A 27,835-nucleotide genomic window follows, 5' to 3' on the forward strand; every position below is an offset into this window, starting at 1 on the left:
ACTTTTTTTTTTTTTTTTTACTTTTTTTTTTTATTATTATTAGTTTCAGGTGTACAAAACAATGTAATAGTTAGACATTTCACCCCTCACAAAGTGATAACTCCCTTCCTCCAATCTATTGCCCCTCTGGCATCGTATATATCTATTACAATTCTATTGACTCTATTCCTTATGATATACTCGATATACCATGACTATATATATTAAATTATAGTTGACAGACAATATTATTCAGCTTCAGCTTCAGGTGTACAGTGCAGTGGTCAAGTATCTACACTGTCCATGAAGTGGTTTCCCTAATAAGACATGTGCCCATGTGACAAGCTAGAAAATCTTTACAATATTATTGATTATATTCCCCAAACTGTCTTTTATATCCCCACGGCAATATTGTGGTTACCAATTTATGCAGTCAAATCTCTTCCCCCTCTGCCTCAGCCTTGCCCCCTCCCATCTAGCAACCATCAGTTTTTCCTCTATATCTCTGAGATTATTTCTGTTTACTTTGCTCATTTATTCAGTTCTTTAGATTCCACATATAAGTGAGATCATATGGTATTTGTCTTTCTCTGTCTGACTTATTTTCACTTAACATAACGTTCTCTAGGTCCATCCATATCGTTGCAAATGGTAAGATTTCATTCTTCTTTAGGGCCGAGTAATACTCCATTGTATAAAAGCACCACAGTTTCTTAATCCAGTCGTCTACCGAGGGGCATTTCAGTTGTTTCCAAGTCTTGGCAGTTGTAAATAGCGCAGCAGTAAACATAAGGGTGCATAAATTTTTTCGAATTAACACCTTGGATTTCTCTGGATAGATATCTAAGAGTGGAATTGCTGCGTCATAAGATAGTTCCAGTTCCAGTATCTTGAGAGACCTCCATACTGATTCCCATAGTGGCTGCACCAATCTGCAATCCCACCAACAGTGCACCAGGGATCCTTTTTCTCCACAGCGTTGTCAGCACTTGTTGTTTGTTGATTTATTGATGATGGCCATTCTGACCTGAGTGAGGTGGTATCTCATTGTGGTTTTTATTTGCGTTTCTCTATTGATTAGTGAGCTTGAGCATTTTTTCATGTCTGTTGGCCATCTGTATGTCCTCTTTAGAGAAATGTCTCTTCGTATCCTCTGCCCATTTTTTAATTGGGTTGTTTGTCTTTTTGGTGTTGAGTTGAATGTTTTATAAATTTTGGATATTAACCCCTTATCAGATGTATCATTGACAAATATCTTCTCCCATTCAGTAGGATCCCTTTTTGTTTTATTGATGGTTTCCTTTGCTATGAAAAAATTTTTTTTAAGTTTGATATAATCCCATATGTTATTTTTTCTTTTATGTCTCTTGCCCAAGGGGATATATCAGTAAAAATATTACTCAGGGTACTGTTTGCAAATTTATTCTCTATATTTTCTTCTAGGAGTTTTATGGTTTTGGGTCTTACATTTAAATCTTTAATCCATTTTGAATTTGTTCTCGTGTATGGCATAAGGAGGTGGTCCTGTTTTTTTTTTTTGCATGTGTCAGTCTAGTTTTCCCAGCACCATTTATTAAATAGGCTGTCTTTACCCCAACGTAAATTCTGGCTTCCATTGTCATAAATTAAATGACCATACATGAATAGATTTGTTTGTCGGCTCTCTGTTCTATTCCATTGATTTATGTGTCTGTTTTTATGCCAGTACCATACTGTTTTGATTACTATAGCCCTGTAGTATGATTGAAGTCGGGTAGCGTGATACCTGCCACTTTGTTCTTATTTCTCAAGATTGCCATGGCTTTTCGGCATCTGTTATGGTTCCATATAAATTTTAGGATTATCTATTCTATTCCTGAGAAAAATGCCCTTGGTAGTTTGATAGGAAATGCGTTGAATCTATATATTGCCTTAGGTAGTATTGACGTTTTAACTGTATTAATTCTTCCTATCCATGAACATGGTATGTGTTTCCATTTATTTGTATCTTCTTTGATTTCTGTCTTCAGTGTCTTATAATTTTCTGAGTATAGGTCTTTTACTTCCTTTTTAAATTTATTCCTAGGTATTTTATTGTTTTTGAAGCAATTGTAAATGGGATTGATTTCTTGATTTCTCCTTCTGATATTTTATTATTGGTGTATACAAATGCAACTGATTTCTGAATGTTAATTTTGTATTCTGCCACTTTACTAAATGTATTTATCAGTTCTAATCATTTTTTTGGTGGAGTTCTCTATATATAGTATCATGTCATCTGCATATAATGACAGTTTTACTTACTTCTTTTCAATTTGGATGCCTTTTATTTCTTTTTCTTATCTGATTGCTGTGGGTAGAACTTCCACAACTATGTTGAATAAAAGTGGTGAAAGTGGGCAGCCTTGTCTTGTTCCTGTTCTTAAGGAAAAAGGTTTTAGCCTTTCCCCATTGAGTATTATGTTAGCTGTGGGTGTATCATATATGGCCTTTATTATGTTGAGATATGGTCCCTCTAATCCCACTTTCTTAAGAGTTTTTATCATAAATGGCTGCTGGATTTTGTCAAATGCTTTTTCTGCATCTATTGCTAAGATCATATGATTTTTATTTTTCATTTTGTTATTGTGGTGTATCACATTGATTTGCGGATATTGAATCAACCTTGCATTTCAGGAATGAATCTTAGTTAATCGTGGTGTATGATCTTTTTAATGTGTTGCTGAATCTGATTTGCTAGTATTTTGTTGAGAATTTGCGTCTGTGTTCATAAGGGTTTTTGGCCCATAGTTTTCTTTTTTTGTAATGTCTTTGTCCGGTTTTGTTGTCAGAGTAATAGTGGCCTCGTAAAATGAGCTTGGGAGCCTTCTGTCCTCTGGATGTTTTGGAATAGTTTGAAGAGAGTAGGTGATAATTATTTTTTGAATGTTTGGTAATATTCACCTGTGAAGCCATCTGGTCCAGGCCTTTTGTTTTTTGGGAGCTTGTTGATTACTGAATCAATTTTGTTGGTAGTAATCAGTCTGTTCAGATTTTGGATTTCTTCTTGATTCAGCCTTGGAAGATTGTATGCTCCTAGAAATTTATCCATTTCTTCCAGATTGTCTGATTTATTGGTATATATTTGCTCATAGTATTCTCTTAAATTTTTTTTGTATTTCTGTGGTGTCTGTTGTCACTACTCCTCTTTCATTTCTGATTTTATTACTTTGGGTCTTCTCTCTCTCTCTCTTTTTCTTGATGAGTCTGGCTAAAAGTTTTTCAATATTGTTTATCTTTTCAAAGAACCAGATGTTGGTTTCATTAATTTTTTGTATTTTTTTTGTTTTTGGTCTCTATTTCATTTATTTCCATTCTGATCTTTTTTATTTCCTTCCTTGTACTCTGTTTGGATTTATTTTACTGTTCTTTTTCTAGTTCCCTTAGGTGTAAAGGTAGACTACTGATTTGAGGTTTTTCTTTGTTTTCTTTTTTTCTTCCTTCCTCCTCTTCCCCCCACAGTCCAGTTCAATCCATTGTTTCTCAGTCTAGTTGTGTAGGACACATCTCTCTGGCCCATGCTGGTATTATGAGCCTTGCACTCCCCCCTGGCTGAGGCAGTCGGTTGCCAGTCGTCGGTCGGCCGCTCACAGCAGCTCACGGCAGCTCTCGCCAGCTGCCGTCTGCTCACGATGGCTTCCAGCCACTCATGCTGGCTGCCGGCCACTCACGCTGGCCACCGGCTGCTCATGACAGCACATAGCAGCCCATGGCAGCTCACGCCAACCTCCAGCCGCTCAGGGCAGCCCAGCTCCAGGGAGAGCTGTTGTTCACAATCTTAGCTGTAGAGAGCACAGCTCAGTGGCCCATGTGGGAATCGAACCGGCGACCTCGGCATTAGCACAATGCTCCAACCACCTGAGCCACTGGGTTGGCTCCGAGATTTTTCTTGTTTCTTTAGGTAGGCTGCACTGCTATGAATTCCCCTCTTAGGACTGCTTTTGCTGCATCCCATAGGTTTTGGGTTGTGTTTACATTTTCATTTGTCCTGAGGTATCTTTTGATTTCTTCTTCGATCTCATTATTGACCCACTCACTATTTAGTAACATGTTATTCAGCCTCCATGTATTTCTGTGTTTTCCAGATTTCTTCTTATAATTAATTTCTAGTTTCATAGCATTGTGGTCAGAGAAGACAACTTGATATGATTTCAATCTTCTTAAATTTATTGAGACTTGTTTTGTGGCCCAGCATATGGTCTGTCTTGGAAAATATTCCATGTGCACTTGAGAAGAATGTGTATTCTGCTGCTTTGGGCTGAAATGCTCAAAAATATCAATTAAATCCAAGTGGTCTAAATTGTCATTTAAGGCCACTGTTTCTGAGTTGATTTTCTGTCTGGACGATCTGTCCGTTGGGGACAATGGGGTGTTGAAGTCCCATACTACAATAGCGCTTCTGTTGATCTCTGACTTTATGTCAGTCATAAACTTCTTTATATTTTTAAGAGCTCCTATGTTGGATGCATAGATGTTTACTAGGGCTATGTCCTCTTATTGGATCAATCCCTTTATTATTATGTAGTACCATTCTTTGTCTTTTATTGTGGTCTTCATTTCAAAGCCTATTTTGTCCGAAATAAGTATTGCTACCCTAGCTTTTTTCTGGTTTCCATTCACATGAAATATCTTATTCCATCCTTTTACTTTCAGTCTGTGTGTGTCTTTTGATCTGAGATGAGTCTCTTGTAAACAGCGTATGCATGAGTCCCGTTTTCTTATCCACTCAGCCAGTCTGTCTTTTGATTGGAGCATTTAGCCCATTCACATTTAAAGTGATTATTGATAGGTACATATTTATTGCCATTTTGTTATTTGTAATTCTGGTCTTCCCTTGTTAGTTTGTTTTCCCCTTTCTTCTGTTTTAAAAAGCCCCTTTAACATTTTCTGCAGTGCTGGTTTGGTGGTAATGAATTCCTTTAGCTTATTTTTTTCTGAGAAGCTTTTTATCTCTCCTTCAATTTTAAGCAATAGCCTTGCTGGGTAGAGCAATCTTGGTTGTAAAACTTTGTTTTTCATCACTTTGAATATTTCCTGTCACTACGTTTTGGCCTGCAAAGTTTCTGTAGAAAAGTCAGCTGATAGTCTTATAGGAGTTCCTTTGTATGCAACCCACTGTTTTTCTCTTGGTGCTTTTAAGATTCTCTCTCTGTCTTTAACTTTTGCCATTTTAACTGTAATGTATCTTGGTGTAGGCCTGTTTGGGCTCATCTTGTTTGGCATGCTCTGCACTTCCTGGGTTTGTATGTCGATTTTCTTCACCAGGGTAGGGAAGTTTTCGGTCATTATTTCTTCTGATATGTTCTTGATCCCTTGCTCCTTCTCTTCTCCTTCTGTTATTCCTATAATGTGAATGTTGTTTTGCTTGATGTTGGCCCACAGGTCTCTTAAACTATTTTCATTGTTTTTTATTTTTTTCTTTTTGTTGTTCTGATTGGGTGATTACTGCTATCTTGTTTTCTAAATCACTGATCTGATCCTATGCTTCATCCAATCTACTGGTGATTCCTTTGAGTGTGTTCTTCATTTCAGTTATTGTATTCTTTATTTCTAACTGGTTGTTTTTTTTTATGATTTCTCTATCTTTATGTTCTCACTAAGTTCCTTAAACATTCTTGTCATCAGTGTTCTAAACTCTGTCTCTGATAGGTTGGATGCCTTTGTTTCATTTAGTTCCATTTCTAGAGGTTTCTTCTGATCTTTTATTTGGGACACGTTTCTTTGATTCCTCATTCTGGCTGTCGCTTTGTGATTGCTTCAATGTATTAGGTAGATCACCTATATCTCCAAGTCGTTGCTGGGTGGTCTTATGTAGTATGTGTTCTTTATATTTGGATTGCACATTCTCCCTGTTCTCCTGTCCCTTGTGTTCCAGAGGTGTCACTGTTGCAGTTGATCTTTAAGTGCTTTTGGCTTGTTAGAGAATGGGATTGACCCTCAGGCTGATTAGCTGGGAGAATTAGCTCTGCTCACAGTGTATGAGCTGCTGTGTGGAGGTCGACCCCCTCAGAGGAGGCTTGGCTTCTGTGGTCTCTCGTGCCTGTGGAAAATTTCCTTTGAGAGTGCCGCTCATAGGGCCAACCAGGTAGTGCTCTGGTTTGGTCTGACGCTGGCCTCTGGGTGTATTGGTTTTGGTGTCTCTTGGGTGGGACTCCACTCAGGGCTGTTTCAGCCCTGTCTGTTACAGACCCATGGCTACCTGGTAGGTGCCTCAAAGCTGTATGCAGTTGGCTGCTGCCTGAGCTGGAGCTGGAGTCATTTGAGCGTGGTCTCTCTGTGAACTGAGGCTGGCTGCCACCAATATTGGTCCTAAGGCAGTTTAGCAAAAGTCCCAAGACCCTTTAGGTCTGTTGCCACCTGTCAGTTGCCCACAAGGCCCAACTATTGAAAGTCTCTTTAGGAGCATGTGTCTGGCTGTTTGACCCAATTATGAGACATGATTGGTGGTTTTTAAGACGTTAATGCAAATCCAGGTCTTAGGCCAATACCGGGCCTGTGACCCTCTTGTACAGCATCGTGAGGACACTACAGCCAGCCTGCACCTCAAGCTCACAAATACCCAAGAGCTGCTCCCGAGTGGCTGTGGTGTAGGTTTGGGGTCACTGAACACCACCAAAATGACCCAGGGTTCCGCAGACCATTTGCTGTTTTAAAAAACATTTTCCACAATTTTTGGGGGTGGATCCAGTCACCCAGGCACCCGGTGTGCCCCTGGCAATGCAGCTGTAGGTGGGTGAGGTGGTGTTACAGGGGGTAAAGGCTGTGGTCAGTGGTTTCTACAAATTCAGTGTAGTCTCGGCTCCTGGACTAGTACTAGGCCCATGTCCACGTCACAAAACAAAAACAAAGCAAAGCAAACCAACAACACCAAAAAGCAAATACACACCCACAAAAACACAACAAGTACCAATCAGAGAGGAAAAACAAAAATATATAAAAAAGACAAAAAATAGCAGAACAACACAGAAAAGACAGTAACCAAAGCAATAACAAGACAAACAAACCTGAGAAACGACAAAAAGAAAACAGAAAAAAGAAAAAGAAGAAAAAAGGAACAAAAAGATGAAAGAAAAGAAAAAAAGATAAGGAAAAGGAAAAAACGGTAATAAAAAAGGGGAGAAAGAAAAAAAGGAAAGGACTAAAAGTAAAGGAAAAAAAAAAACCCCAAAACAGAAAAAGAAAGGAAAAAAAAAAGCTCTCTGCTCACTTTAACCTGCAGGCCACTTGCTCAGCAATAGAGAGTCTCCGGGAGACTCAGCACCAGCTGTGTTGAGGGAAAGAGTCCAGCTAGTCGTGTGCTGGCCTCCCTCTCAGGCTCACAGTGAACTGCCCGAAATTGGCTGCAGTGGGTTCTGGGGCTGTGCTCACCACCAAAAATCCCCACAGGTTGCTACTGGCTGTCTGCTGCTACAAAAACCCTCTATGGCCTGTGGAGGTGGGAGCCAGGCACCAGGGGTGCCCCCAGCAATGCAGCTCTATGTGTGCTGGGTAGGCCCCCAGATCAACACGGGGTGTGGTCAGTTGCCCCCTACCAAGTCAGAGGAGCTTGCGCTCCTGCACTGGCAACCAGCCCGTACAAACATGACATGAATGCCTTGGCCAAATCGCATTACACCAAATTATCCCTATTGTTTATTGTTTTTATTGTTTAGTATTTTTGCATCTGTATTCATTAGAGATATTGGTCTGTAATTTTCTTTTTTTATGTTAGCCTTACCAGGTTTTTGTATCAGGGTAATGTTGGCTTTATAAAATGAGTTAGGGAGATTGTCTCTTCTTCATTTTTTTGGAAGAGTTTGAGTAGGACAGGTGTTAGATCCTATTTGAATGTTTGGTAGAATTCACATCTGGTCCTGGACTTTTGCTTTTGGGAAATTTTTAGATGACTGTTTCAATTTCCTTACTGTTGATCGGTCTATTTAGATTTTCCAATTCTTCATGATTCAGCCTATATAGGCTATGAGTTTCCAAGAACTTGTCCATTTCTTTTAGGTTATTGAATTTGGTGGCATATAGTCCTTCAAGTATTGTTGGATGATCTTTTGTATTTCTGTGGCATCTGTGGTAATTTCCCCTCTTTCATTTCTGATTTTGTTTATCTGTGTCTTTTCTCTCTATATCTTAGTAAGTCTAGCCAAGTGTTTGTCAGTTTTATTAATCTTTTCAAAGAACCAGCTCTTCGTTGCGTTAATTTTTTCTATTGTCTTTTTGTTCTCTATTTCATTTAGTTTTGCTGTGATTTTTATTATTTCCTTCTTTCTGCTGACTTTGGGTTTCATTGTTCTTCTTTTTCTAGTTCTTTAAGGTGTAACATGAGGGTATTTATTTGGGATTTTTCTTGTTTCTTGAGATAGGCCTGTAATGATGTAAATTTCCCTCTTAAAACTGCTTTTGCTACATCCCCCAAATTTTGGTAGGATGTATTTTCATTCTCATTTGTTTCTATGTATCTTTTGATCTCTTATTTCTTATTTGACTTAGTCATTGTTTAAAAGTATGTTGTTTAATCTCCACATATTTGTGGGTTTTCCTGCTTTCTTTTTGTAGTTGATATCCAATTTCAAAGCCTTGTTGTGATCAGAGAATATGCTTGGGATGATTTCAATCTTCTTAAATTTGCTGAGACTAGTTTTATGTTCCAATATATTGTCTATTCTTGAGAATGTTCCATGTACACTAGAAAAGAATGTATTATCTGATGTTCTAGGATGAAGTGCTCTATAAATGTCAATTATGTCCATTTCATCTACTGTGCCATTTAGGGCTGACATTTCTTTCTTTATTTTCTGTTTGGATGATCTACCCATAGCTGTCAATGATGTGTTTAGGTCTCCTACTATAATTGTGTTTTGGTCAATTTCTCTCTTTAGTTCTGTTAGTAGTTGCTTGGTATATTTCGGTGCTCCCTGATTGGGGGCATAAATATTGATGACTGTTATGTCTTCTTGTTGTATAGTCCCCTTTACCATTATGGAATGCCCATCTTCGTCTCTTGTTACCTTTTTTATCCTGAAGTCTGTTTCATCTAATATCAGTATGGCTACACCTGATTTTCTCTGAACACCATTTGCTTGGAGTGTCAATTTCCACCCTTTCACTTTGAGTCTATATTTGTCCTTGTAGCTCAGATGTGTCTTTTGCAGGCAGCACATGGTTGGGTTTAATTTTTTGATCCAATCTGCTACTCTGTGCCTTTTTATTGATGAGTTCATTCCATTTACATTTAGGGTGATTATTGATATGTGAGGATTTCCTGTCATTCTATCTTTAGTTTTCTGGTAAGGCTGTGTCTCCATTGTTTCTTTGTCTTTTTGTTGTTGTCTATTATTTCTTTGTGGTGGTATTCTATGATTTTCCCCTCTGTTTCTTCTTTTTTTATGTTATGTATTTCAGTACTGTATTTTTTACCATTAAGTAGTTACCATTAAGTTTATGTAAAAGAAAGTTTCATATTTAGAGTATTCCATTTTCTTCAGGTTTCTTACTTTCTCCATTCCCTTGAGCTGGGTCAGACTTTTCTCTCTCTCCCCTTTTATGTTTTTGTTATCACAAATTATCCCTATTTATGCTGTGAGTTGATTTTTGTGCTGTAGTAGCAAGTTGTCTTTTTCCTCCCTTTTTTTTTAAAGTGTTTTTTCTTCTTTACCCTGTATGTTATGTTTAAGTGTATAGTGTCATATTTGGTGTAGGATTTGCTGTTTCCTGCATCTGTCTCTGTGTTCGTAATACTACTCATGTTTTTTTATTCTTTTGCTTTTTTGTTTCAGGTTGAATAGCCTCCTTCAGTATTTCTTGTAGTGCAGGTCGTGTGTTAGAAAATTCCCTCCGGTTCTATATGTCTGGAAATGTCTATATTCCTCTTTCATATCTAAAGAATAACTTTGCTGGATCTATTATTCTTGGCTGAGAGTTTCTCTCTTTCAATAGTTTGAATATTTGATTCTGCTCCCTTCTGACCTGTAGAGTTTCTGCTGAAAAATCTGATGATCTCTAATGGGCTTTCCTTTGTAGGTTACCGTCTTCTTTTCCCTGGCTGCCTTGAGGATTCTTACTTTGTCATTAATTTTTGACATCTTCAATACAATGTGCCTTGGAGAAGGCCTATTGGAATTGAGGTAATTAGGTGTTCTATTTGCCTCATGGATATGAGGATCCAGTTCTTCCCACAAGTTTGGGAAGTTTTCATCGACTATTTATTTGAATATAATCTCTGTTCCATTCTCCCTTTCTTCTCCTTCTGGTGTGCCCATTATTCTTATATTGCTCTTTCTAATGGAGTCAGAAAGTTCTTACAGAGTTTTTTCATTTCCTCTAACTCTCAAGTCTCTCTCTTCTTCCATGTGTGCCATTTCCAGATTTCTATCTTCGATGTCACTGATTCTTTCCTCCATCTGGTCAATTATATTAGCTAAGCTGGCTATTTCATTCTTCATTTTTTTTTTATTGAGTTCTTAATCTCCAGAAATTCTATTTGTTTCTTTTTTAAAATTTTTATCTCTTTGGCAAAATGTTCGTTTTGTTCTTTGATTGTGTTTCTGAGTTCATTAAACTGCCTGTCTGTGTTTTCTTGCATCTCATTGAGTTTTTTAAGAACTGCAATCTTGAATTCTCTGTCATAAGTCACGTATTTCCATATCTTTAAGTTCATATTCTGGAGACTTTTCATATTCTTTCTTAGCTGCCTTGTTACCTTGGTCATTCATGGCAATTAATGAATTATTATTTCTATTCCTAGACATCTACAAGAGTGGGTTCTGCAACAGGTTGATAGGAAGAGGTCTGTCTTTTGTTTTCCAGTAAATGTTGGTAGAATGCTGTTTTCTCTCCGACTGCAGACTTTTATTCTCTCTCACACTGTAGTGTTACATTTTCTCTGCACTATGCCAGCTTCTCACACAATGGGATGTGGGGTTCCCTGGAAGGTGGGCTCTCCTCTGTGAATAGATCGCCTGAGTCTCAGGGTACTGTCTCTGTATAGGGGGATGTGGAAAGCTTCTGAGGTTCCAAAGCTCTTCCTGCACCAGTTACAGAGCCTGTGTGTTTCAGCGGCTCTGTTTACCCCTGCAGAGATCCACCCAGATAGGTGGGGGCAGGGGCAGGGTGGGTTGTGAGAGGTGGCTCTGAGCAATGGTGGCGACCATAAGCATAGCCAATCCTGCACCCAAGGCTCTCTCCCCTTCCCTGGAACTACTTGGGCCATGTGGCCGCAGACCACAGTTCTCAGAACTGCAAATGTTCTGTTCTTTTTATGTGACACTGCTACCGTTCAGCTTCTAGGACTGAGAGAGTGGATTGGGGTGAGCTCTGGAAGGGTGGGAAGGGGTGGGCTGGGCTTGGTGCCTGTGCCTTCTGTTCTTTGATTGGCAGTAAGGGCTTAAATCACCATTCTCATCCTTCTTCCCTCAGTGTTTGCTCCGAGGTCTCTGCCATGAGCTTTGTGTTCAGCCATGTTATATGCTATAAGCAGAGCAATAGCGGTTTGAATTCTTCCCTGACCCGTGACTGTGGTATCTCCCGAATGCAGGGAGCTTGCAGCTCCAAACTCCAGTCTGCATCCTCCTGCGTTCCGCGCAGCCCACGTCTCCGCTCTTCCCCTTCCTCCCTCCCCCGCTCACCCAGTTTTCCCACCTTTAGATGGTTTCATTTGCAGGTTTCTTAGTCGTCCCTGTCTGCTGTGCAGGGAGTCTTTTGTGGAATTATAGCTGTTCAATTTGTTATAAATTTCAGGGGCGATTTCTAGAGGCTCACATCGTGTCGCCATTTCTATGATGTAATCTCTAATCTAGGGTTTCTCAAATTGAGATTCTCTATACGGTGATGGAAGGAGAACTGACTCTGGGTGGTGAACACACAATGTAATTTATAGATGATGTGATATAGAATTGCACACCTGAAATCTATGTAATTTTAATAACAATTGTCACCCCAATAAATTTAAATAAAAAAAAAAAATTGAGATTCTCTTGCCTTTCTCTCTCTCTCTCTCTCTCTCTCCCTCTCTCCCCCTCTCCCTCTCCCTCTTCCTCTCCTTCTCCCTCTTCATCTCCCTCTCCTTGTTCTTCTTGTTCTTGTTCTTCTTATTTTTCTTCTTCTCCTTCTCCTCCTTTTTCTTCTTCTTCCTCTTCCTCTTCCATTATTATTATTGTTATGATGCTTTTTATTTGGTTATTTTTTTAGGGGATTATATCTTCTTGATGCTTTCTGAAGGTACTAATTGGATTTTTTTCTTGTTTTATGTGCTGAATTTTCTGCTTGCTCAGAGTCAGTTGTTTATTTTACTTGATCCTTCTCTTTTAAGCTATGGATGCTCCCTCAAATGTCTGGATGTCTTTGTTTGCCTGTCCATCATTCAGAATGCTGGCTGGAGTAGATTAACCCAGGTTTGTGGGTAGTTTTATAGTGAGGTCACTTTGGTTTCCAGTGTGCCTCTCCACAAACAGAAGGTCAGCTGGGCACTCAGCCTATGTGCTTAGTTGGGCAGGAACCTCAGGAAAACAGTGCAGGAGCCCGGATTGACTCAGAGTTTGAACAGGTATGTGCAAGGGGTAGGTAAAAGGGCAGTTAACTGACGGCAAGTCTAAAAGAGTAGCCTAGTCTTATAAAATAAACTGAGACTTACAGAAATTCTAAGAATGGTGTTTTTATTGTTGTTGCTCTTGGTGTTTGTGTGTGTTTTTTAAAGTTATTCCTAGAGCAGTGCTGTTCCCAGCCATTTTGCACCGTGAGGACATTTGGCCTTGTCTGGAGACATTTTCGGTTGTTATAACTGGGGAAGGGTGAAATGCTACTGGCTTCTAGTGGGTAGAGGTCAGGGATGCTGCTAAACATTTAAAACTACACAGGACTTCCCTTACAACAAAGAAGTATCTAGTTCTAAACGTCAGTAGTGGTGAGGTTGAGAAATTACTGTAGAGGATGATGATCAAGGAGAGTGTAGACCTCTTTCTTAGGGCAGACAGGGCATAGTGAAGGCTGTCTGGAAGCATGTCTGGAAGGATATCAGTTCCTGTTTTGCTTGTCCACTCTGCCGTCGGAGAGCCTTGGGTAAGTACGTAAGTGTCCATTCCAGAGAATTTGTAAGGGACATTATCTAGACCTATGCTGTCCAGTACAGTGTTCACTAGCCACAGTGGCTATTTAAATTAACTAAAATGAACTATAATTACACATTTCATTAAGTTGCATTAGCCACAGTTCTGGTGTTTGACAGCCACTTACTGTGTTAAACAGTAAAAGAGAACAGTCCCATCGCCACAGATAATTCTGTTGAACAGAGCTGGACTAGACAGTATTGGTGAGGTTTTAAGGAATTCAAAGACCAGAGGGGATACTGTTTTGTCAACAAATTAAGTTTTGTGTTTCAGGTATCAGGGAATAAGGGGAGTTTGAAACAAATTACCAGTTGGCACAAATAAATTCTGAATTATAACAGACGTTAGAGTTCATCACTAGCCTCACACATAGTAATGACTCCATGACACACTCCTCCCAACACAGAAACCTGCTCGCACACCCACAGCAGCCCCTGCCCCCACCCCATACCCTTTCTTCACAGTCGGTTCATAGTTAATAGATGAAGAGGGATGGAATTCAAGTAGGTGGAAAGTGAGAGCAGATTTAGATATTGTTCAAGAAGTTCCCCAGGAAGGCCCAGGTTAAAGATATTCCATGTTGAGTCTGAGGATGCTGTTGAGCTTAGAACCCCAGCCTCAACTGAGTCTGTGATGTCCTGTTGGATTGGATGTTCTTCTGAGGGCCCGATGTCACATTCAGGTGTCTTTTACTAGGCTGTGGGCATCCCTGAGGTACTGCTGGCCATCTAGAACAGGTCACAAGATGCATTCAGGTGTCAGGAGAATGTCGGATTTGGGGTCCGAGTTAGCACCCCAGACAAAGGAAGTGAACTCAAGGCCTCGTTGAACCACCAGTAACTAATCAGTGATATTGGAGGAAATTAACATTCACCAGTAATAATATTAATACATTTATTCTGCAAGTGCTACTTAACTGGGGAATAGGAATGAGAATAAATGAGCAAGGACTGTGGTAGCTTGTAGTGAAAGGTGAGAGTTCCAGTGTTTTCCCCAAAGGATCCAATGAATCTGAGCACTTTCGTAACATGATAAGGAGCTAAAACGACACGTCTCAATGGAAACAAGGTGGATGGAAGTGACTTAGCTCAGCCATGAGGGTTGCCCTGTGTTAGGAGATCTGCTTTGTGTGAGAATGACTGAATCGAAGATAAGGGGACTTGATAAGTCCTCCACCTCCCTTCACTTAAAGCATACATGTACCATAGGTGTACTTTCCCTTCCAGAAAATAGTGACACTGACCTCCTTTAAAATAACTTAAAATACTGGAGTGTGGAGATGTTAGAGACAAAATGCCAAGGGCCGAGCATTATTGGAATCTTAAATATGTTCTAAAAATGGAAGAGTTTGTTTCTGTAGCCCAATGTTCTAAGTTCATTTGCACAGTTAACGAGCCCATGTCCTGGTGTTTGAGCCTGTGTCCTGCTCATTTGCTGGTGTTTGAGCTATTTGAACCCTTCTTGTGCATACTGTTTTCCATTTGACCGTCTGCTGGTGGAACCATGAGTGATAGAGCCTTTAGCTGAGACTAAACTGGAAAAGGGGACTGGCTTAATGAATGTGGTTTTCTTCAGTTCTCTTTTTCCTAGAAAATAAAAGCTAAGTGAGCTGCTATTAGCAGTTGTGGTTTGATTCTAGAGATTTAACAGTTGTTGACTCTGAGTGGAGAACTAACAGGGTTATTACCAACCAGAGAGTTTGGAACTCTCCCTGTTATCAGGGGCAACACCAGACAATTGTACTTTTAGAGGCAGCCATTGCCAGGCGTACCCTGTGTTCCTGGGGGTGGATTTGCCTTCCCACTCTGAGGTTCATTTGAGGGCATTGTGCTTCTTTAGTACCTGGAATGATCTCTTTATGAAGAGCATTGTTGCAATTGGAAGGCAAAAAGAAAATTAAAAGATAAAATCTCTTTTCTACCACTTTATGTATTCTCCTTGTAGTAGTGTCTTTTGTAATAGAATAGAATCTTTTTCCTTTGATTGCCAGTCAAACAGGTAGCCAGTCTAGTGGGTGGGTTTGCTTCTGGCTTGGGGCAGTTCAAGGTGTCGTGGTTGATTCTGAAAAGGCAAAAGGAGTATTGGACCTTTTTTATGGGCAGAGGACCCATTACCTTTAAAAAATGAGATATGACGCTTTGACGATGTAGGAAGTTACCTCCAAGGAGCTAGATTAATAGCTAATCCTAGGGAAAAATATCACAGAAAATGACCTTTTACTTCTGTTCTCTGAGGCAGGTCAAGTGGAGTGCATTTCTAGGCGGGAAAAACATTTTGTGTGAATTATACCCAAAGAAGCAGTGTAACTCAGTGCTCTGTAATTAGCTGTCCTAGTGTTTAAGCCTCTGAAAGGAAGTGCTGCTTTGTAATTGAGTTCTTTTAAATCTTTTTAGTGGTACGTTTACATATTTTAATGGAATGTTTCGTATTTAGCAGGTGAAGTATTTCTGAGTGTTGGCATCATACCCATCAGGTGTGCTGCGTGGAGAGCCAGCTACTGAAGGGGGCTAAACAGCACGAGCCCAGGCGGGAGGGTAGTTTGGGTAGAAAGTGCCTGCCCTTGGGTGGCCTCCTGCACATTTTGTTGTTCTCGTCTGGCTCGTTGTATTTCACCTGATGTTCATCACCTTTAAGTAGTTAATATCTTCATGAGAGAGTGCCGACTTTAGATGTTTCCAGTCTTCTTTGCTTCCTCAGACATTATCAGGATTTCAGTTATTTTTCAGAATGAGAGTTTTGTGGCATAAAGCACATGGTAATTCATTAGGGTAAACCAGAGACCTGCTTGGTCTTAGTTCTTCAGTTGAAACAACCTCTTTAGCCGTTTAAAACTACACATGGCTGTTGTCTAAGTAAAATAACTCTGAATGCATTAGAAGAGATTATTTCTTAATACTCTGTGTCTGGGACTAATCTCACTTGCTGTCTCATATATGTATCTGGTCTTATCCAGTACACCAAGTTGCGGTGGTGAATGTCTTGGGGACGTGCCACCTCCTTGGCCAAATGGTACTGTGCAGTATAATAGCACCAGGACTGAAAACGGAGCATTGGTTGCCTGAAAGGGTCAGTGGTTCTCCTCAAGGTAAACTGGTGGCCCTCTGTTACAAGAATCCCTCCTCAAGGCGTCATGTGTCAGTCTTGTTGGAGACGGATCCGGTGTTGAGGGCGGAGCTTAGAGCTGGCTCTTTTCTCTCTTGACACGTAGACCTTGGCCACAGAAAATCTTACTATACATGATAACACTCAGCGTGTGCACATGTGTGAGTATGCGTGCACGTATACATCTTAATGCTGCCTCCTTTCCAGCCAAGAAGAGTAGAGGGGACCTGGCCAAAGAGTGAGTGGCGGATGACAGCTTCTCAGAGCTTCTGCCCGCAGCTCTCTTCATAGCCTGCTGGTCCTCGGGAACCAGAGGCACAACAGAACTTCCCCATGGGCCCCAGGCCCAGGCTTCAGCACCAGCACCTAGACAGAGGGCTTGTGAGTGTGTTTGCTGTGGAGATTGTGGTACAAGGAACACCTTTCTAGACCCAGCCATGTAGCCCTTAGCATGCGTGAGTAGGGCCTGGGGACTGATGGCACAGTAAGGGTGGTCAGGAGTTTGGGAAGGTAGACTGTTCTCCCTATCTCTTGAAGTGTCTAGTCCCAATTGAGATGTGCTATATGCATAAAGTACACAGTGGGTTTTGAGCAGTTAGTATAAAAAGTAGGTAAAATATCTCAATAATTTTTATATAGACTATATAATATAATATATTAAAATTAATTTTACTTTTTTACTTTCTTGATGTACTTACTAGAAAATTTGAAATTACTTATTTGTGGCTTGTGTTTTATTTCTATTGCACAGCACTGATTTCAGGCCTATATAGGTTTTAACTACTATCGGGGTAGTCTGGTGAACAAAGAAAGTACGTCTTGACACAAATTGGTATTAGCTGGTCTCTAGGTCTCAACAAAAGGGAATGTTCCTTAGGGACTCTTAACAAGAAAGTATAGTAAAAGCATGGAGTAGTGAGTGTGTGTGTGTGTGTGTGTGTGTGTGTGTGCACGTGCGCGCGGGCACACATGCACACACGCCCATGTATCTGCATATATACATGTATGTAAGTTGTTCAGGACTTGAGATTAAAATGACTAAAAAAAAATCTTAATTGTAAACTGAACTTTTTTCTATTTACATGTCTTTCTCCACATCTCACTATGGGAAAATCATATGAGAATTAATTGATGTTGTAAAGTGTTTTGATCTCAAGAGAGCAAGAAAGTATATTTGTTGAAATAAATTTTGTTTAAATAAAAATGTTTTTATATACAGCGAGGTGATTTTGCTAATTGGCTTGTTGGTTACTTGTTTTAAAGAGAGTAATGTTCAAGATTTTTCCTCAAATGAAATTATTTTTTTCGTTTAAAATGTGTTTCTTTGTGTCTGTTCTAACTGATAATTTTATGCTATCATTAGGGTAAATAGGATGTATCCATTGCAACCTAGAGGGAGAGAGGTCAGAGGGAAAACAGAGTTTTCCATAGTAATGGTCGAATTACAATTTTTAAAAAGTTAAAAACTAATTCTCATATAAATGTATAGTGAGCAGATATCAAAGATTTAATTAAGTCACTAATGAGGAAGCCAGTCAGAAGGCAATGGGATCAGGGGAGGCTGTGAGAGACTTACGGGAATGAAGCTACAGAATGTTAGAATAAGGTTGCTGAGGTAAATACGAATTGGTTAATGGCCATCAGACCGTCATCGCTGGGATTTCTCTCTGTTTCTACAGAACTCGTGTGCAGGTTCTCAGTCTTCAGTATGTAATTTTACAAGGTCTGGGCCCTAATCAGTAATAAACAGTAAGTCACACAAGTTGCACTCCCCGAGAATTAGCTTGAGCTCGCTAGACCGTGCTCCAGGACAACTCTGAAACAGTGCCCAGACATATTTTGGCCCCATTTTCAAGTTCTGGCTAATTTTCCCCAATATAATAGGCTCATCTGGTCCTTTCCAGTGTTAGTGATTCCCTGGGGCCTTTCTTACTTTTGTAAACTCTGAAGGGATTTTTGGATATTTTAGGATCATGAGGCCACCCTCTCCTTACAGACCAGCCTGCTAGAGAGTTAAGTGGAGACAATGGATTGTTCAGTTAGAGCAGTGCTTCTTTGTCTCTGGGGAAGGGCCATGTTTGTTATAGTTATTTTCGTTATTTTTTTGTTTTCAATTTCCAATCTATTGGGGACCAATACAATAAAAATGCACGGTAATGTCAAATTGCAAAAATTTATGAACACTCTGTCTGTATGTACTTACCTCCTCACAGACCTGTACAAACAGCTCGGGGCAGGCAGTGGTCTGCTGCCCTTACTTTGAGCTGCATTGACTTAGAGAGCAATCTTTTCTAGCACTACTGTCTGGGCAAAGATGCAGCCCCCTCTCACCTGCGCCAGCCGTGGCACTAGGAGTGGCTGGGGCATATTTAGCCCCCCACCTCCCGTGGTCTCCATCAGTCCTGTAAGCTGCTCAAAATACTTGTATAATGTAAGTCAAAGTGATGGGTTTGCAGTGCAAATACAGCTTCAAGACAAGCCCCTGTACCCACCTTCCTGCTTCCCCTAGCTGAATTGCCACGGCAAAGTCCTGTCTATATGGAAATTCTGGAGCCATTCTCCTTGCCGCCTCTAGGAAAAAAGTGCTTTCTGTCCCACCACCGTTTCAGACTCTTGGTCTCAAACACTTTGAAACGGAGACTTAGCAGTGTGGAGACTGTTATTTCTTAGGCTTTGTTATAGAATAAGACACTTTGAAAAGAAATGTACACAGTACATAAAATCTCATGTGCTCAAGATTTTTTGGTCTTTTGGAGGAGGTTGGCTTTCCTTTAAAGGGCATCATCGAACCTTCCTCATAAAAAAATGGACTCATATTTAAAAGTTTCTTAAAAACGCATCAAAGAAACTCCCTGCTATCCTGTAAGTTTAGAATACATATTTCTTTCTAATACAATTTCTGTTTCCTTTAGCATCATGTTCCAGGGAACATCTGTAAGTTGTGACCCCACTTAGCTCTTGGCATTTGACCCCTGATTAGGTCAGGGGGTGGGGGAGCAGATTGTTCTCCTGGAGCCAGTGTGTGCCTGCTCCTGTGTAGACATCATGAAACTAGGAGGCACTGTCAGGAAGAGCGCAGCACCTCCAAGGTTCTTTCTGCCCAGTTAGAGCAATTGTACCTACATTCTTTGATAGCACTGGTTTTTGTACTTGATGGTTGAACATGGCCTCCCCTCTGCCCTTTGGTGGTTATGTTTCTCCAGTTGAAGGGAGAGCTCACATCTCCTTGGAAATGAACTAATTTACCTTTGTGACTATATCAGGTCTGAGGAGGTCTGTGCGTAGCATTTAATTTTTGCCTCCGTCACTCTGCAATGTGTGTTGTGCTCATGTAGCTTACTGCTTACCTCAGGTTGTTGTGCCTGGAAGAGATACTGTTTTAAGGCTTTGAAGACTGGTTTTAGTTTTATTTGGGGGGATTTGATCAGGCAGGGTGAATGCCCAAGAAGTTCACTTAGGAACCATGGGCAGTACAGACATATTAATTGAATAAGCATGGTGACCTAAATATTAGAGGCCAAAATTTACAAATGGAGCCCACGCACATTTGGCCAATTCAATACCTTTTCAAAAAACTGGATTTCATCATTTTCAAGAGTTTAGGTTTTCAGTTTTTCTCTCCACATCCAAGAATTTGGCCATCCTGGGCCTACATAGAATAGCCTGATGGCAGCAATTGTCACCCCCAAGTTTCAGCTGCCTCTTTTGTAGGAGGCACTACCCTTCTCACACTTGACCTCTTCGCATGTGGTTGAACCTTCCTGATCTCCCTACAGGTGCTAGTTTTGAGTACCCTGGTTTCAGATGCCTTTGTTGGTACGTGTGGGGATGCAAACTACCCTGTTTCCCCGAAACTAAGACCTAGCTGGACAATCAGCTCTAATGCGTCTTTTGGAGCAAAAATTAATGTTAAGAGCCGGTGTTATGTTATGTTTTATGTTATGTTATGTTATGTTATGTTATGTTATGTTATGTTATGTTATAAGACCCGGTCTTATTTTACTATATTACTTTTTGCTTCAAAAGGCGCATTAGAGCTGATTGTCTGGCTAGATCTAATTTTCGGGGAAACACGGTAGTGGCCAACTCTCCTCCGAGCGTGGGTCAGTTTCCAAAGTCATCATGTAAGGTAGAAATTGGATATGGCCCAAATGACCCTGGAATATCCCTCAAGAAGCCTATGGTTTTGTGTAGACAGCCTCTACAGTGAGGTTTGTATTTATGTAAATCTATGTGGTATGTCCCAGGGTGTATGATGAAAGCCCTAAAGGGTCATTGATGGCAATTCAGTGGGCCACTGTTCCTCTTCTTTCTCGTCCTCATGTTTGAATAAATAAGCTTATCAATTCCCTCACTCTCCCGTGGTCATTTTTGCTTTGTGACTTTACATCCCTTCTTCTGTTTCTTTCTGGAAGGCGTTAAAGGAGCCTTACCACCTACCTACCTGGCCCCTAAAGGCTCAGGTCATAGCTGGGCCTGAGACCTGTGGGTTCTATCCACAGGTCTCCCAGATGGTCGGGCAGCATCCCCTTCTGCCGTCCCCCTCCGTCACCATTACCTGTAGGCAGAAGCTCACCAAGGGCAGTGGTGGGCAGAATATCCAGGCCTATGGGAATCATCATTTCTTTCTTTTTTTCTGAGTGCCAGGTAGTTGAATTCTTGTAAATTAAATGTATGTATAGAGTAATTTCTAATATTTGGTATAGACTTGATATAAAAAAATTTTGAAAGTTTCCCTAGGGAACCTTACAGTTAAGTAAAGGGAATGGAAGCAGCTGGTAAAGATTTAATAAGTCATCTTACGGCAGGGGTTGGGGCTGGGTGGGATGTGTCCATTTGTGAGTGGTTTTTGTTTTTTTAAATGCCTGGAAAACCGTATGGAAAATGGACAACCAGGAAACTTTGGGCCTTTACCCTAATCTCATTTTTCATTCTAGGACATATTAGGGTAAATCACTTATTCTGCTTGTATTTGAGGATTTGATCATTTTTGAAAGTACCATGTGTTCATTCCATTATTAACAGGCAACCTTATAATATATTGTCCAAACTTGGGGCACTTCTGAGAGTGAAGGGTACAGCACCTGTAAACTTTGTCCTGGGCAAACTACAACACATGGTGATCGTAATTGTGAAGATCAGTTTGTGTTATTCATCCTAAAATCTGCAATTTTGATAGAATTGAGAGAGAAGGTACTATGTCTTATATTCTCTCTACAATAGAAATAGAACATAATGTAATAGAAATAATAATAATTATTATTATAGAAATATATTGCAGGAATAATAATGCAACAGAAATAATAGAAAATTTTCTATTAAAAGTATGTAAATTTAATTTTATAAAATAAATATACCAAGATTCTTTCACAGAAATAGAGCAAATGACAAAATAAAAAATGTCATTATACTTTCACAATCTATTAAAATATTCTGAGAAAGTTTTTTATGGACAGTTTGAAGGTAAATAGTGACTGTTTTGTTAAGGATTCACATACAAACAAGCTGCTTGTTTAAAGTTACCTCAAAGATTTGTAAATCTCACTCAAATCTTTAATAGTCAGTTTATTTTTATAATAGTCAATTTATTTTTATAAGATTGGCATTTCTAATAAAATTGTATCCCATGACACAGAATTTTATTCAATAAGGTAAGCTTTATAAAACATAAAAGGGAAAGTCAGCACCTCAGTTATTTTAAATTGTTTCAGCCCTAGAGACAACTGAATGCTTAAGACTTGCTCATAGCTTAGAATATTGTAGAACAAGATTCACTGCACTACTTCGCAAACAACAGCCCTTAAGTGGAGGTCGCTGACAGTGGCAGCATTACAGATGTGACTGTGCTTTGATGTGCCTTCCAGTCCTAGATGACAGTGCCCTTGAAGCCTTCCTGTGTCGAGTTAGTTGAGAGTAACGGCCCATGTTTTCTCTGTAGTCTCTCCTTTGGCCATTTGTGGGTTAAGAAGTTTGGATAGATTTCAGACAGTTCAGGTACTGGATATTTTTGTATTCCTATGAATATTCTTCTGTTTCTTTACAACTAATTTATTCGTTTCTGATAACAAGGTACAGGGAAGGCACAAGAGCAATGCCCGTGACTCACTGGCTGCCTGTCCCAGTCTGTGCATCTGTAAATATCGTGTATAATTCCAGGCTCATCCTGCTCCTAAGCGTTCTCTCATATCCTAACAGCTGCCGTGTACCGTATAGTATCTGACCATGTGGGAAGCTTAAATTTGTATTTTCCAACTCACTTCCAAATACTGAAACTAATCTGGCTGTTCTAACTGTTGATTTCCTAAAACTCTCATGAACGAGGTCATAGGTAAATTATTCCTGCACAGCTAGCTATTAGAGCCATTAAAACTTTTTAAAAGACCTTTCTTAAATAGTAGTGACTAAGGCCCCTTCTGTGTTCCTAGCCTTCTAAGACCCAGGCTGCCTGTGGCCCCTGGACAGCAGCCTCTGGGAGTCCCCCACATCCTAGGGGAGTGATGGAGGAAGGGCAGACCAGGCCAAGCATGAGGAATGACCAGTCAGTTTTATTGGGTTCAGACCAGGAGTCCATGGGTCTTGAGGACCTATGTGTATCTGCGTATCTTCTCCACATTCTTTTTGGCCTGTTTCTATAGCCTCATGAGCTGCTTTTTCTTTTGGTAATGGTTCTTGGTCTCCTTCCTTTTGTCCTTCAGAGTGGCTGTAACTGCCTGGTACTTCCAGCCAACCTCATGAGCCAAGCGCCCTAGGTAGGCAAACTTCTGTGGAAGCTTCAGACGCACAACCTTGAGGGCAGCGGGAACCACCATTTGCTTTTTCTTTTCATAGGGTGGTGGGATCCATTAAACACCTTGAGGCTGGTCCCGTTTGGTCTGTGGGGCAGCCTGCCTTGCACAGTTGAGGAGCTTGGAAGTGGCAGGGCCTCGAGATTGGTTGGTATTGATCCTCTTGCGGAGGAATGCCAGGTACTTCAACTTATTTCTGTAGAAATTGCTAGCAATGTTGATGCCCTCACAGTGCACAACCACCACCTTCCAGTCCAGCAGTACCTGCTTGGCCACAATGGCTGCCAGCTGCCCAGGAGATGGCCTCGGCCACCAAACACCAGGACCTGCTTCTCCACCATCTTTGGCAGCTGCCTGGGAAAGCTCCTATAAATATTCTTGAGCTTTTAGTTAAGTTACTTGGAATCAGTTTGATTCTTCTATGATTTACTGAGCCCAGAGCATTGCTCAACCTAGGGCTATTGTTCCCTTTCTGAGCACCCTACCCACTGCCCCATGGATTATGAGTTCTTCCATCTGGCTGGTGGGAACAGGCACAATCCCCAGCCCTGTGTGAGCACTGGGCACTGTAACCTCTAATCATTTTGAGTGGCTCTCTCCCTCCTTGAGTAGTTTCCTCAGCTCTCTCTTCTCCAGGACTCTGCCCTGAGCACTTCAGCTGCCTTGGCCTCCAGGACTCCCGATTCCATTTTCTCTTCTCAGGAAGTCCTCTGGGCTCTGCCTCAGTTACCTTGTCTGTACCGTGGCCTGGAAACTCTCTCACAATGGTCAGCTGGGGCTGCCGGAGGCTCACCTTGTTTGTTTACTGTCTCAGGGATCACTGGCCTCTGTTGCCTTACGTCTAGTAAACTGTTGTTTTTTGTATTTGTCTTGTCTTTTTTGGTTCACATGGGAGGGTAGATCTGGTTCCTGTTGCCCCGTTGTGGAGAGAAGCAGAAGTCTTAGGACAGACTTTTGTTTTTTTAAAATCTTGATTTAGTATAACTTTTTTATCTTATGAGCTGTTCTGGCTCACACAGTTCTCTCTCTAGATTAAGGGTAATAAGTGGGTTGTCTTGAAGCACTGCTTCCTTCTCTGTGTTCCTTACTTATGTGCAGACTTTCTCAAGTCCAACTTCTTCCATAAAATACCCCGTGTGCATGGGATTTTCCATTCCTAAAGTACTTAGAAATGTTAGCAGTCAACAGTGTGCCCTCCTGCAGTGTTTCATCTTTGTTTCACAGTGATTAAGTCTTGCCTTTCCAAACTTCTTTGAGCCAGGTGTCCTTGTTTATACTTTTTTGTGCCCTCCATAGTGATTCGCACAGGAATAAGCCCATAAAATGTCAGCACATACTTGTTGGTAGGGACATTTGCCTTTGTGGCCAAAGGATGCAGAGGGGATGTCATTTTGAGAAATATTGTGTGTGTGTGTGTGTGTGTGTTTGGGATGGAGTAAGGGCAAAGTAGTGACTATCACCCCATGGTCAGATGTCAACAAGACTGTTCGTGCTACTGTAGCAGTCTCTCTCAGTCTGTGATTCAAGTGGCCTTTTATTAATATTTACCATGAGATCGTTGGATCACAAATTGGCATGGAACTTGACGTAAGATACCACATGAAAACTAAATCTTAACAATTAAGAAAACACCATAAAATTAGGTCATTCCCCTCTGATAGACAGATTAATAAAGCAGTGCTGCATTCACAGGATCGGCGTAGGTCCTCAATGGAAATAAAGTTCCCAAATGTACACATTCGAGATTCGCAAGCTTGCTTTATATGTGTCTACTGTGGCTCTCTATCTGAAAGTGGTCAAGATCTTACACTGACTCACATGGAACCTGTTTTACCAATAGCTGTGCTGAAGCTGGAGTCTTTTCTTTCTTCAGTCCACCAGTAGACTTTCGTGTACAGACCTCCCTCCTCGCCATACCACATAAGGTACCAATTTCAGCAGGGGGGTCTGGCAAAGCTCTGGTGATTTGACTGTCACTAGATCTCCCTGTAATGGGATTACAGTTTTAATATGTTCTCTTTCCCTCCCTTGCCCCAGGATTTCCATTTCCCCAGCATTCCTTCTGTTTCTTTGGCCTTGGTCAGAAGGGGCTGCTAGAGAGCTGCTCTCAGGGCTTGCTGCAGCCTTTGCAGCCTTTGCTGCCCCTCCAGCGGCCTCCTGCCAATGCTGGCCCACCTTTGCAGAGGTCACTCTTTGACAGATGCCTTTTTGTGTTCCTTTTCCAAATGTTCTTTCATCCTAGCACATGTCCTCTTGGCATTTTGGGAGCTGTTTCATGTAGTGTCTGTCTTTGTAAGTGTGTACCTAATAACAATAAAATAGTTGAATTTTAGAGAGCCATTTTCTTCCCGAAACCATTTTTCTCATTCAGAAATGTCTTCTTGTTAAAACCTTGGCAGGGTCCCTGTGTGGTTGAGGATTCAGCTCTCCAGTTCATTGGATGAGCTAGCCCAGCAACATGTCACATTGTATTTAGACACATTGCACTCTGTGTTTAAGATCTGAGGAATGGATCACAGTGGCCACAAGGGTGGTTGGTTGAGCTGTCCCAGTGTTTCTGGTCCAGACAGATTGGAACAGATCCTTGGTACAGGACTAAGGATTTGGGGGATCCTCGCCTGGGTTTACACCCCCATCTTTATCGTCTGACCACATCTCTCATTACTCCTCTGTTTGATCATTAGGTCATCCCTGCACATTCTTTTCCTTTTGCTTATCTCTGGCCCCTTGTTCATGTTCTTTCTCTAGACTGAAATCTTGCTCTGATAATATGGGCTATACCCATTCTTGAGGGCTCCACCTAAGACCGTGGAATCCTTGTCTTCCACAAGGACAGGTTCTGTCTTTCTTGGTTTTTGCATCCCTTTCTGGACCTGGCACAGTTGTGGATAGAGTGGGTCATTATTAGATGTTTTCATTGCCTCCATGAGGGTGAGCTGTCAAAAACCCAGCATGGTCTGGGTTCTCATCCGTAGCCCTGGTCTAGACTGAAGAACCCTGAGCTCAAGCCTCCATTGTGCCATTTCCTAGAAGAGTGAACCTGAGAGGCATGGAGCTCTCCAAGCTTCAGTTCACCCATCTAGTGAATGGGATGATTGTGAGGCCTACCTGCCCCTCTCCTTCATTGTAAGGCTCAAATGAAAGAAAGGATGAGAAAAGGGGGCTAACAGGTGAGCACAGAGAGTTTTTGTCTCAAATCACTTAACCTCTTAGGTTGCAGTTTCCTAGCCTGTGAAATCAGAAGGCTGTACTACATATGTATTTTTGGACCAAATCACCTTTGTTTGTTTTTTCTAACCACCTGTATGTTTGTTTATGTATTTACCTTTGACCTGAGGTATCGTTTCATTAGGCTTCATGTTCTAATGTATCACCATGTGACTTGTGTTGAAGATGTTTTCATTGACATGAATCCCCATACTCTGTGCCCGTGACTTCTTGCTGCAGGGATAATTATTTTTACCTCAAGTTCTTTTCTGCTTGGACCTATGTTTAGAACTTCTTGCGTCTACTGTTCACAGGTAGACTGATTAGGACACGTGGGCTTTTTCCCTTTGTTAATTCAGTGATTCCTGGTGTATGTAGGCTAATGAAGCACAAGTTGTGGGTGGTGCGTCTAATCAGTTCTGTTCCCTTCAGTGCCGCCCTTCACCCTGGTGGAGGCCAGCCTGCTCAGCGGCCATCCACTAGGCTGGACCCATTGAGGCTATCCTGGAGGAGGGCTCAGGCCCCTTCGCTTGGTATCCTGCACAGCTGGGAGCAGTTAGCAGTATTAGCTTGCATTCATACCTAAGTCCTGGAGAAGTTTAAAAATTTTTCCCTCAGAACAAAACTTGTTTGTTATTTCAACCAGAATATTTGTTTAAATAAGTCGTACCGTTAGCACCTCAAAGAGAGACGGGGCTGCTGATACTCCTGCTCCTTTAGTCCAATCCCTGTGCATGACATGCGCCAGTGTCTGCTGTCGAGAGCTTTTAAGAAGACACCTCTGGTTCCAGCGCCAAGGCCCATCCTGGAGCCCAGGCTCTGAGATCTTCTTGTCCCCGGTTTCGTGCTCAGTCACAGCCCGAAGACCAGTCCTGACTTTGGACATGAGGGTGGGCCAGCTAGGACTCTGCCTTCACCATATCAGCCATTGATCCAGCTCTGATAGTAGGTCCAGCTCTGACACTCTGTGTCCTGGGTATTACTTGAGTCTTGCCACACACTTTTCTCTTCCCTTCCCCATTCCCCCCTGGAGCGTGAAGCCAGCAAGCCCTGTCCCTGAGCTCAAAACCCAGGGGACGTGCTTGTAGAAGAGTGCCTTTTCCTGGGCCCCTGCTTGTCCACAGCATGCGGCATACTGAGCTGTCCTTCCCACCCACCCACCTCAAAAGTTGGGGAGCTGTTCTGCACATCGGCCTGATCTCAGGGCGTGGCTCTTCCCAGGATGCCTGTCCTGTAGCGTCCTGCAGCTGTGCCTGGCCCTGAGCTAGGCTATAAGCTGAGAAACGTCAGAAGAAAAAGCTAAACCACACCAAGTCACCGAGTGGAGCAGACATTCTGGAACTTCTGTTGTGGTGGGGGAAGAAGTGGAAACTATTGTTTAAAATGAGACTGGAATTTTCTGTGGATATAATCTATAATATGACGACTAAGCAAAGGTTGGCAAAGCTGTTTTTCCTTTCTCCCCTGGTTACAAATTCTTTGGACTCTGAGAAATTTCCTAAAGTTCTCAAGGTTAGTGTATCATATTCTAATTCACAGGCTTTATGTTCTATGCAAACAACAGGGGTTCATTTTTCTCACTGCTTTCTCTTGGGAGGATTTTGGTGTTGAATCGCTGGTACACAGGTATTCCTGGTGTATTTAGAGTCTGTC

At 41.3% G+C, this 27,835-nt stretch overlaps 1 protein-coding gene and 1 pseudogene across 1 annotated transcript in view; one reads left to right on the top strand and one right to left on the bottom strand.

Moving 5' to 3' along the window:
* Positions 1–27,835, top strand: part of DTD1 (D-aminoacyl-tRNA deacylase 1) — a 205,426-nt gene that overhangs the window by 129,576 nt on the left and 48,015 nt on the right. The window lies entirely within an intron of this gene.
* Positions 22,745–23,331, bottom strand: LOC117016306 (60S ribosomal protein L13a-like; annotated as a pseudogene).

The sequence above is a fragment of the Rhinolophus ferrumequinum genome, chromosome 23 (assembly GCF_004115265.2).
Source record: "Rhinolophus ferrumequinum isolate MPI-CBG mRhiFer1 chromosome 23, mRhiFer1_v1.p, whole genome shotgun sequence".
In the NCBI taxonomy this organism is placed as follows: domain Eukaryota; kingdom Metazoa; phylum Chordata; class Mammalia; order Chiroptera; family Rhinolophidae; genus Rhinolophus; species Rhinolophus ferrumequinum.